General features: G+C 34.6%; 2 pseudogenes; both read right to left on the bottom strand.

The window, feature by feature from the left end:
* Positions 1-10,000, bottom strand: part of LOC137626956 (neuroligin-4, X-linked-like) — a 56,265-nt pseudogene that overhangs the window by 691 nt on the left and 45,574 nt on the right.
* On the bottom strand, positions 1,076-5,758 carry LOC137626519 (neuroligin-1-like; annotated as a pseudogene).

Below are 10,000 nucleotides of genomic sequence, written 5' to 3'. Positions count from 1 at the left end.
TTTCGCGTCCTGCAAGCCTTTGGCGAGGCTCCGGCGGTTGGCCTTATGTTGATAATAAACGGTAGTAAGAACCAAGATATTTAGGGTTAGCAAAGAGCAGGCAATGGCCACTGTCACACTCAGTGCAGTTGTGTAAGGGAACTCCTTTCCCATTTGACTTAGCATATGCAAATTACCTGATTCACTAACTTGGTTTTTGTTAGCCGTAGCTACAATTGTCAAGTTATGGGGTGTATTTGTTAGGCCAGTGAGGGTTGGAGTGATTGGGCTAGATAGAAAGCCTTCAGTAAAGTTATACTGACCTGTTGATTCAGGGTATAAACCAGACTGGAGATCAGTTGGTAATCTATGAAAGGTTTTATCTGGGCCGTACCGAGTACCCACTCGTTCGAGACCAGGTAGTAGCCAGGACCACAAGGCTACTTTTCCAGCACGGTAATGGTCACGTACAGAGTTCTGTGTTCCTGGAATGAATAGACATATAGATAACTAAAAGTAATTATAAGATATGTGGTTTTGACTCTCGTTGTTATGAATAAATATTTTTATTAATTTATCAATGAATACGTTTTGGATGTTACAGCTTCATAAGCTATTGAAAATAGAATCCAAACACTTAAATTTACCTAAAGCAAGTTTCTGGAAAAGCTACATATCATATCTATATTGACGATTATAATTATATCATATAATTTTAGATGTACTATCATTTAGTTTATTAGATTAATCACCAGTTAAATATTAGTATTTTACTAAGGTTCTATAGTTTTGTGAAGTGCATTGAAGAAGTTATGTTTTACTAGTTTAGGTTAATGATATCCATAGGAGTTGGGTTATTGAAGAGAGAGAGAGAGAGAGAGAGAGAGAGAGAGAGAGAAAGAGAGAGAGAGAGAGAGAGAGAGAGAGAGAGAGAGAGAGAGAGAATGTTAACATCTAGAACATAAGATTTCATATATAGAGAAGAAAGGGATTATTAATTAATATGTAAGTTATCATGAAGAAATAAAATTACTCTAAAAATATGAATAAGTGTATTTTCCTGACCTAAGGTTATACATCTAGAAAATATTGAAAATCATTGTATCATTTTATCTCTGAGTGAAAACAGCCCCACAAAAATAGGAACCTCACCTATTCGAAAGTATCTCTGATAGACTGGATCATATTTGAGCCATATCTGCTCTTCAGAAGTTATATCGTTTGCACTCTCGGACATCTTAGCTTTGGAGACTGTGTCTTTTAGATGTCTGCAATATGAACATAGAGTTTTGAATTGATACCATAAGAATAATTGATTGATTTATGGTATCAATGATATAAAATGTACAGTATTATATATATATATATATATATATATATACATATATATATATATATACCAAGGTACTTCCACTAATTTTGGGTGGTAGCCGACATCAAATGAATGAAAAAAGGGACCTTTCCTCTCTCTGCTCCTCCCAGCCTGACGAAGAAGTCAACCAAGTTCGGCTGGTACTGCTAGGGTGCCACAGCCAACCCTCCCCCGTTATCCAGCATAGATGAAGCTTTATAGCGCTGAATCCCCAACTGCTGCTACCTCCGCAGTCATCTAAGGCGACCAGAGGAAGCAGCAGGTCCTACAGGAACTGCGTCACAATCGCTCACCATTCATTCCTATATCTAGCAAGCTCTCTTGCTTCTTACATCTATCCTCCTATCACCCAGAGCTTTCTTCACTCCATCCATCCACCCAAATCTTGACCTTCCTCTTGTACTTCTCCCATCAACTCTTGCATTCATCACCTTCTTTAGCAGACAGCCATTTTCCATTCTCTCAACATGGCCAAACCGCCTCAACACATTCATATCCACTCTAGCTGTTAAATCATTTCTTACACCCTTTCTCACCCTCACTTCTTCGTTCCTAACCATATCTTCTCGAGATACACCAGTCATACTTCTCAGACACTTCATCTCAAACACATTCAATTTCTGTCTACCCGTCACTTTCAGTCTCCACAACTCCGATACATACATCACAGTTGGTACAATCACTTTCCCATACAAAACTCTCTTTACATTCATGCATAACTCTCTATTCTTTATCCCTCCCTTCACTGGCCCCAACAATTTGCATCCTTCATTCACTCTCTGAGGTACATCTGCTTCCACTCCACCATTTGCTGCAACAACAGACCCCAAGTACTTAAACTGATCCACCTCCTCAAGTAACTCTCCATTCGATATGACATTCAACCTCGCAACACCTTCCCTTCTCGTACATCTCATAACCTTATTTTCACCCACATTAACTCTCAACTTCCTTCTCTCAGATATACTTCCAAATCCTGTCACAAATCGGCCAAGCTTCTCTTCCAAGTCTGCAACCAGTACAGTATCATCCGCAAACAACAACTGATTTACCTCCCATTCATGATCATTCATGTCTATCAGTTTCAATCCTCGTCTAAGTACTCAAGAATTCACCTCTCTCATCACTCCATCAACACACAAGTTAAACAAGCATGGCAACATCACACATCCCTTTCTCAGCCTCACTCTCACCGGAAACCAATCGCTCACTTCATTCCCTATCCTAATACACGCTTTACTACTATTGTAGAAACTTTTCACTGCTTGCAAAGACCTTCCACTAATTCTATATAACCTCATCACATTTCACATCGCTTCCCTATCAACTCTATTATACGCTTTCTCCAGATCCATAAATGCGACATACACCTCCTCACCTTTTGCTAAATATTTCTTGCATATCAGCCTAACTGTAAAAATCTGATTCATACATCCCTTACTTACCCCTTCTAAAACCACCTTTTACTCACCCAAATTTTATGAAATTGCTCCACATTGATATGAACGATTTACTAAGTATGACATCCATCTTAGTGAAGTTATAACTTGAGGCCAAAGGTCCAAGAGCGCCCATAGGACCACCAAAGATGTACGCTAGCTCGTTCAGGAGAAGACTCTCAGTTCCAGACTTTGGGAAAGATACTTAGATCAAATTTGAAGCTTTATTGTAGTAATAACTAAATTGAGAAATAATAATTTGAATGGAAGAGGAATATAGGATATTATTTATATCCTGATTCTTTTATTGGTATTTATTATTTCATATTTTCATGAATATTATTTGCATGATTTGGATACATACATCTCTAATCTATGGATGATATTCAAAAACTTTCTGTAGATTATTAAAGATTCTCATTAATAATATATACCATATTTCTTTATTTTATATATAAATCTAATCTATCCATATCGACGTACATCTGAAATTTCTTCCTCCAACACGTATAGATAAGATGATCGGGAAGTCGTGTAGAGCTGCTTTGCAAGATCTGTCATCGGCGAGACGATATTCGCATCGTGAAGGCCTTGGCCGGTTGAGTCCCTGATGCTGATTGGTTGATAGAGGGATCTTGACCAATCAGTGTACTCGGCTGTGATGGCTAACATTATTTCCTGTAGAGAGATGAAAATACTCCATGTAAGGTTTACTTTTATATATTAGATGGTATAGTTTATATATGTGTGTAGCCCAGGTGATAATAATAATAATAATAATAATAATAATAATAATAATAATAATAATAATAATAATAATAATAATAATAATAATAATAATAATAATACTCACCTGCAGATGATATCGATAGTTATTGACGACGAAGGATCTCAGCAGATCCTCCCTATGGTCAGCATCGAATCCTTCCTGGACTTCTTGCTGACTCAGGATGTCAAGGAGGTTGGCAGCTGTCATTCCTAGTAGGAGATCAACTGGAGTTCGACCTTCCTTGCCTTTGAAGTCAAGAAGAAAACTAAGATTTTTCTTATTTTTCTTTTTATAGTTGAGTGATTAAGAATATTACTTTGTATAGACAAATGGAGATATTTAGGATATACGATTAAGTACTTGGGTGAAAGTTAACTTTTATATTATAATTTAGAAATCAGGAATTTCATTCTGTTTAAACGTATATATTCACTATGCAAGGATTTCAGTTCGTAACTGTATATATCTGCGTATATAAAACAAAAACAACAAAACCAACAACAACAACAAAAGCAGCTGTGTCTAGAACTCTGCAGGACATTGGCCACATCCATGTCCTTATTCATGACGGGTTTGGCTAGTTTTCATCACCACGCTTGCCAACTACGGATTGGTGATGGTGGGAGATTTATGTCAGATTGCTCACAGCGAACGTAGCTATTATAGGTAGCCCTAGTACAGCTCTGCTGATCATCACGTTAAGGTATCCCCACCCACAATGGGAGGCGCATATATATATATATATATATATACCTGTGTATAGAGTTTTATATATGTAATGTTATACATTTACGGGTTTTAGCTGTATTTTCCATCTCATGCATTATGAGTTAAGACCCTAAATAGCTTTTATAATAAATAGATTGTTTTTGCGTTTGAGTTGACAAACATATCAAATCCATATACGGAAATTTAGAAGTAAAACTTACCCATTTTTCTCATAAGATTTTTTCCAGTCTGGTTTGATAGTGACACCATCAATGCTGGGCCAACAGCCACTTAAAACCTGGATGTCTTTAGTTGAACCTTTAAGAAAATTGGGTTAATGTTATTTTCTTTTATAAAAGTTATATTTTTCCTAAATCATAATTAATATTTTGACAGAAATATTAAAGTTAACTTATTATTTGTCTTTTGCGATTGAAGTAAAAGCACTATAATAAAAAGACATCATCCTATGTTAAAATAAGTATTACAATATTGTTAGGTTAAATGTAAACTCAAATTTGTGATGACATTTCGTTTTTCTAAAACACACCTTCACGTATTTAGATAGACTTTCGGTTAAAATTTAGTTATAATTGTAACTATAAAAAAATTTAACGTATCCACTGAAATAAATATCTAATTACAAAAAACTTTAATTACCAATAAGTTATTCAAATTCATTACCTGGTACATAAGGAAAAAAATAATCAATTATTCTTTATATTTTGAAACAAATTGCCATATTGTTTAATTAAATGTATCATTAATCTCTTGTTTTTTCACGTTTTAGGAAAACATAAAAAGGAGTTAAATACAATATAATTATTTCAATATTAAAAAAAACACTTAACAATTAATTAAATTATTATTATGTATATTTCCTTCTGTATTTAATGTTTTTATTAGGTAGAAACAGAAAAAAGAAAAAAGAAATTCCAATTCATTATTGTTTCTAGCTATTCACATTCCATGTAGCTTACTTGCTTTGTGTGAACAGTACTGTGGTGGCATATTGCCAGGGGCGGAATAATCACTGAAAACCACAATATTTACTATGTACAATTGTCTTTTTATTAGAATAGACAGTATATTAATAACCAAATTCTTAAAAAAAGGTCCTATAATTCTAGCATAATATATGATTGGAAATAGTATACGCTACAAAAGTATAGTCTAAAGAGTAATAATCGTTCCTTTTCTTTTCGATGGACTTATGGTTTTTTACTTGTAATATAAAACTAATAAAACAATTGAAATTTTGTCTGGCCACGTAAACTGGTAATCAAAGACTCACCCTCAATACATCTCGAATAACATAATCGATCACCTGCAATATGTCGTGCAGAGGCCTCTTCCTCAGACACTGGAGAAGATTTTCATAGTGGCGAAAGAGGTCGTTTGGAACAGGCAGTCCAGCTGTGTGGCTACATCGAAGGCGTGTCCAGATGGGTCCCGGACTGAAGCCCAGGGACTGAGTGCAGATCCTGACATCAGGATTGCCCGCTTGAACAGACCTGCTCCTGATGACCAGGGGAGAAGGATTGGGCCAAGGATATTATGGTAGGAAGGATTCTATGGTGTTACGTGTTTAGAGGTGCGGTTAGTTTATATGTTTTTGGTACTTTTTTGGTAGAAACATGGTTTATATATATATATATATATATATATATGAGTGTGTGTGTGTGTGTGTGAGCGTGTGTGTGAGTTTAAACAAATATTTAAGGATTCTGTAAGCCTCAGTGATTATAAATATCATAAAGAATATTATCCTCATCCCTCTTTTCTTTCAGTAATGTTCCGACTCGTTTAGTAAGGTAAAAACAATATTACTTTTTGTAGACCAACAGAGAATATACGAACATCTAAATAAATGTAGTTTGGACTTTGTACAAGAACAAGACTCCAATTATAGATTATCTATAAAAAGGAAAAAAAAACAATATTGGAAAAGGAATTTCCAATAAAAAATAAAAAGGTGATGATAGAAAATTCAATTAGTTTTTCCTCTTGATGATAATAGAATGGAATGGGATATAGATATTGAAGTTTATTTAATCTGACTTTTTAATTAGGAATCACAAGAAATCAAGTAGGAAGGTATGTGTACATATATATATATATATATATATATATACATATATATACTTGTATATACATATATATATATATATATATATGTATATATATACAATTTCCAATAATATTTTCTAAAAAAATCTAAGATCCCATGAACCGAATTAAACAGAAATATTAATCAAAACCTACAATTTTCCTTACAAGTTTTTGACTCGAAAGCCAAAACCAGAAATGAGAGTTGAAATCCAATGACGAAACTTGAGATGCTCCACGATATAGTCTTTTTATTATTTGCATTATTTAACTCTCGTTTCCATTATGGGATTTTGAAATACGTTTCCTTTTAGGAATTTACATTTGTGGAATAGATGGTGGATTTTGTTTGACCTGATTATCTTTTTAATGAGTGAAGATGCTACGTTTACTAATAATAATAATAATAATAATAATAATAATAATAATAATAATAATAATAATAATAATAATAATAATAATAATAATAATAATAATAATAATATAAATAATAATAATAATAATAACAATGGAAATGATAATAATAATAATAATAATAATAATAATAATAATAATAATAATAATAATAATAATAATAATAATAATAATAATAATATTATTATTATTATTATTATTATTATTATTATTATTATTATTATTATTATTATTATTTCCATCAACGATAATAGTAAATATGATAGTAAAAATCTTCAGCTTATTACTATTATTAGGTAGTAGGTTGGCCCGGGCACCAGCCGCTCGTTGAGGAACTACCAATAGAGGGGTATTGGATTCTTTGACTGGCCAGACAGTAATGCATTGGATCCCTGTCTCTGGTTACAGCTTATTTTTTCTTCGCTTACACTTACGCGGTATAGTCTGGCCTATTCGTTACATATTCTCGTCTTTCCTAATAGACCTGATAACAACGAGATACTAAACACTACTTCAACTAAGGAGTTAATTACTGTACTGCAATTTCTTCAGAGTACTTCCCTCTTGGAAAGGGTAGAAGAGACTCTTTAACTATGGTTAGCAGCTCTTCTAGGAGAAGGACACTCCAAAATTAAACCATTATTCTCTAGTCTTGGGCAGTGCCATAGCCTCTGTACCATGGTCTTCCACTGTCTTGGGTTAGAGTTCTCTTGCTTGAGGGTGCACTCGGGCACACTATTCTATCTTATTATTATTTTTTTGTTTTTCTTGTTTTTTTTTTTTTTAAATGGTGTGTTGGGCAGGCTTAATAGAAGGGCCATGGATGCCTGGTGGTTTATCTAGAAGTTGTCTTTTCCTTTTTCTGATCTTTTTCCTCTCAAAAACCATCCTTATTGTCCTCTCTTCAGTAGAAATGGCTATCCTGGAGGGGATTTAGCCTTGCATGGTGTATCGGCTCCTCCATGTTGACCAGTTTTTTCGACTTTTTACAATAGTCTGTGGGTATCATCAATCACTTTATTTATAATTCTGTACATATTGTTTTTGTTATAATTCTGTACATATTGTTTTTGTTATAATTCTTGTTAATCTAGTTTTTTAAGTATGATGTCTCTTTTTTATTTCTATTAATTCTTATGCTGTCTGGAGACATTGAGCGAAATCCGGGACCAATACGTCCAACATATCGTCATTGTCGTCTTCTGTATTGCAATATTCGTGGTCTTCATACAAATATCCAAGACCTAACAGTTGCGTCCACCCAGTATGATATTATTTTGTTCTCTAAAACTTTGGTTTCTAATATGAGGCACTCATCTGAGCTCCTTATAACTGGTTTTTAGAAGCCAATATGTTGAAACGTGATGCCATCCCTAGGGCCAGGGGAATGGTGGTGTATATTAGGACCGAGTACTCTGCTTCTCACAAGTCCTGCTACCAATGTGGATGTCATGAGATTCAGGTAATAAAAGTTTGTAGCAGGCATAACAACTTTTATTTGTGTTCGATCTACCGAAATCCAGACATGGATGATTCTATCTTAGATTGTCTTCTTACCATTATGGCTAAGATACAAGAAGATGATAGAAAGGCTTCTTCTGTCTTTTTAGTGATTTTAATGCTCACCATATGGAGTGGTTAAATTCTATCTCTCCTACCGATCACCATGCTTAAGAGCTTTAGACTTTGCCTCTGAATCAGGCTGTGAGCAAATCATAAATGAAGCTACTCACAGGTCTGGTAATTGCTTGGACCTCGTATACACTGACTCCCCTGCCGTTATAACTAGTAAGGTTGGTTCTCCAGTCGGTACATCTGATCATGCCTTAATTTCATTAGTAGTGAAGACTGAGCAGCCTGTCTCTGATATATCATACTTTTGTAAAATTTATATAAAATCCAAAGTAGACTTGAATGTGATTTTGTATGATCTTTTGTGCTTATTTGGTCACAATTATATAGTAGTGTAGATCCTGTTGTCCCTTTGAATGAGAATCTAGTCAACTTAATGGTTCAATGATGACTATAGACGTGCTTATTTTGAGAAGCAGGAGGCCTATCTTCTTTGGAAGGGTAACAGTTCAGATTTGACCTGGACAACTATACTCAGCTTCGAGCTTTTACTCAGAGAGTTTATTCCTCAACTGAAAAGGAATACAATTTAACCATAAAGGAAACCCTTTCTGTTACAACTCAGGAACTTAAATGCAACAATTCCTCCCTTGCTGAAACCTCCTTTACTCGCTGTCCAAAGGAAAAGCCAACCCTTTTGGCTGACGTTTTTGACAGTAAACAGAGTAACGAAAAACTTGAAAGTCCTCATTCCTGTTTTCCTGAGGCTAAACTTACTAGTTTAGCTTTTCGATCTCGTGAGATAAAAGTTTTGTTGATGGACCTTCATGCTTATGGAGGTGGTATTTTTCCTTTGTTTTTTATAAAGACAGCAGATTTCTTAGCTCCAAAGTTATCTGTTATTTTGCGCAAGTAAATGTGTTTGTGGTAGCTCAAGTCCCACTGATTAATTTCCCTAACTCCCACATTATCTAAAGTTTTTGAACGTCTTCTGGCAAAACGTCTTAATAGGTTTGCTGTAGGTAATCATCTACTCCCTAGTTTGCAATTTGGTTTTCGTAAAAGCCTTGGAGCATGTGATGCCCTTCTTACAAAATCCAATGCTGTACAGAAATCCCTTGATTGTGGTCGGGAAGTTCGTATGATTGGCCTTGATTTAGTGCTGCCTTTGACCATGTTAATTATGAGGCCCTTGTTTTCAAACTCAAACAGTTGGGAGTGGGTGGGTCATTTCTTAGCATTATTATTGATTTTTTAAGTAATAGATCTCAAAGAGTTGTTGTTGATGGGCACCATAGTGAGTATAGGAATGTGATATCCGGTGTTCCACAGGGTAGTGTTCTTTGGCCCATTACTTTTCATACTATATACACATGACATGTGGTTTGGCCTATAAAACAAGCTTGTTGTATTTGCAGATGATGCTACTCTCTTTGCATCAATTCCATCCCCTGAATGTAGATCTGGGGTTGGTGAATCACTTGATAGAGATTTAGCTAAAATTAGTGCATGTTGCAAATTATGGGGTATGAAGTTGAATCTAACAAAACTCAAAGTAGAAGGTCAAGGACAGTGGCTCCTCAACATCCGGATCTCAGTTTGATAATATTTCTTTAAATTTGTATGACTTTTAAAATT

Source organism: Palaemon carinicauda, chromosome 34 (genome assembly GCF_036898095.1).
Source record: "Palaemon carinicauda isolate YSFRI2023 chromosome 34, ASM3689809v2, whole genome shotgun sequence".
Taxonomy (NCBI): Eukaryota; Metazoa; Arthropoda; class Malacostraca; order Decapoda; family Palaemonidae; genus Palaemon; species Palaemon carinicauda.
Note: the sequence above shows the minus strand (reverse complement) of the source record. Positions and strands in the feature narration are given on the sequence as shown.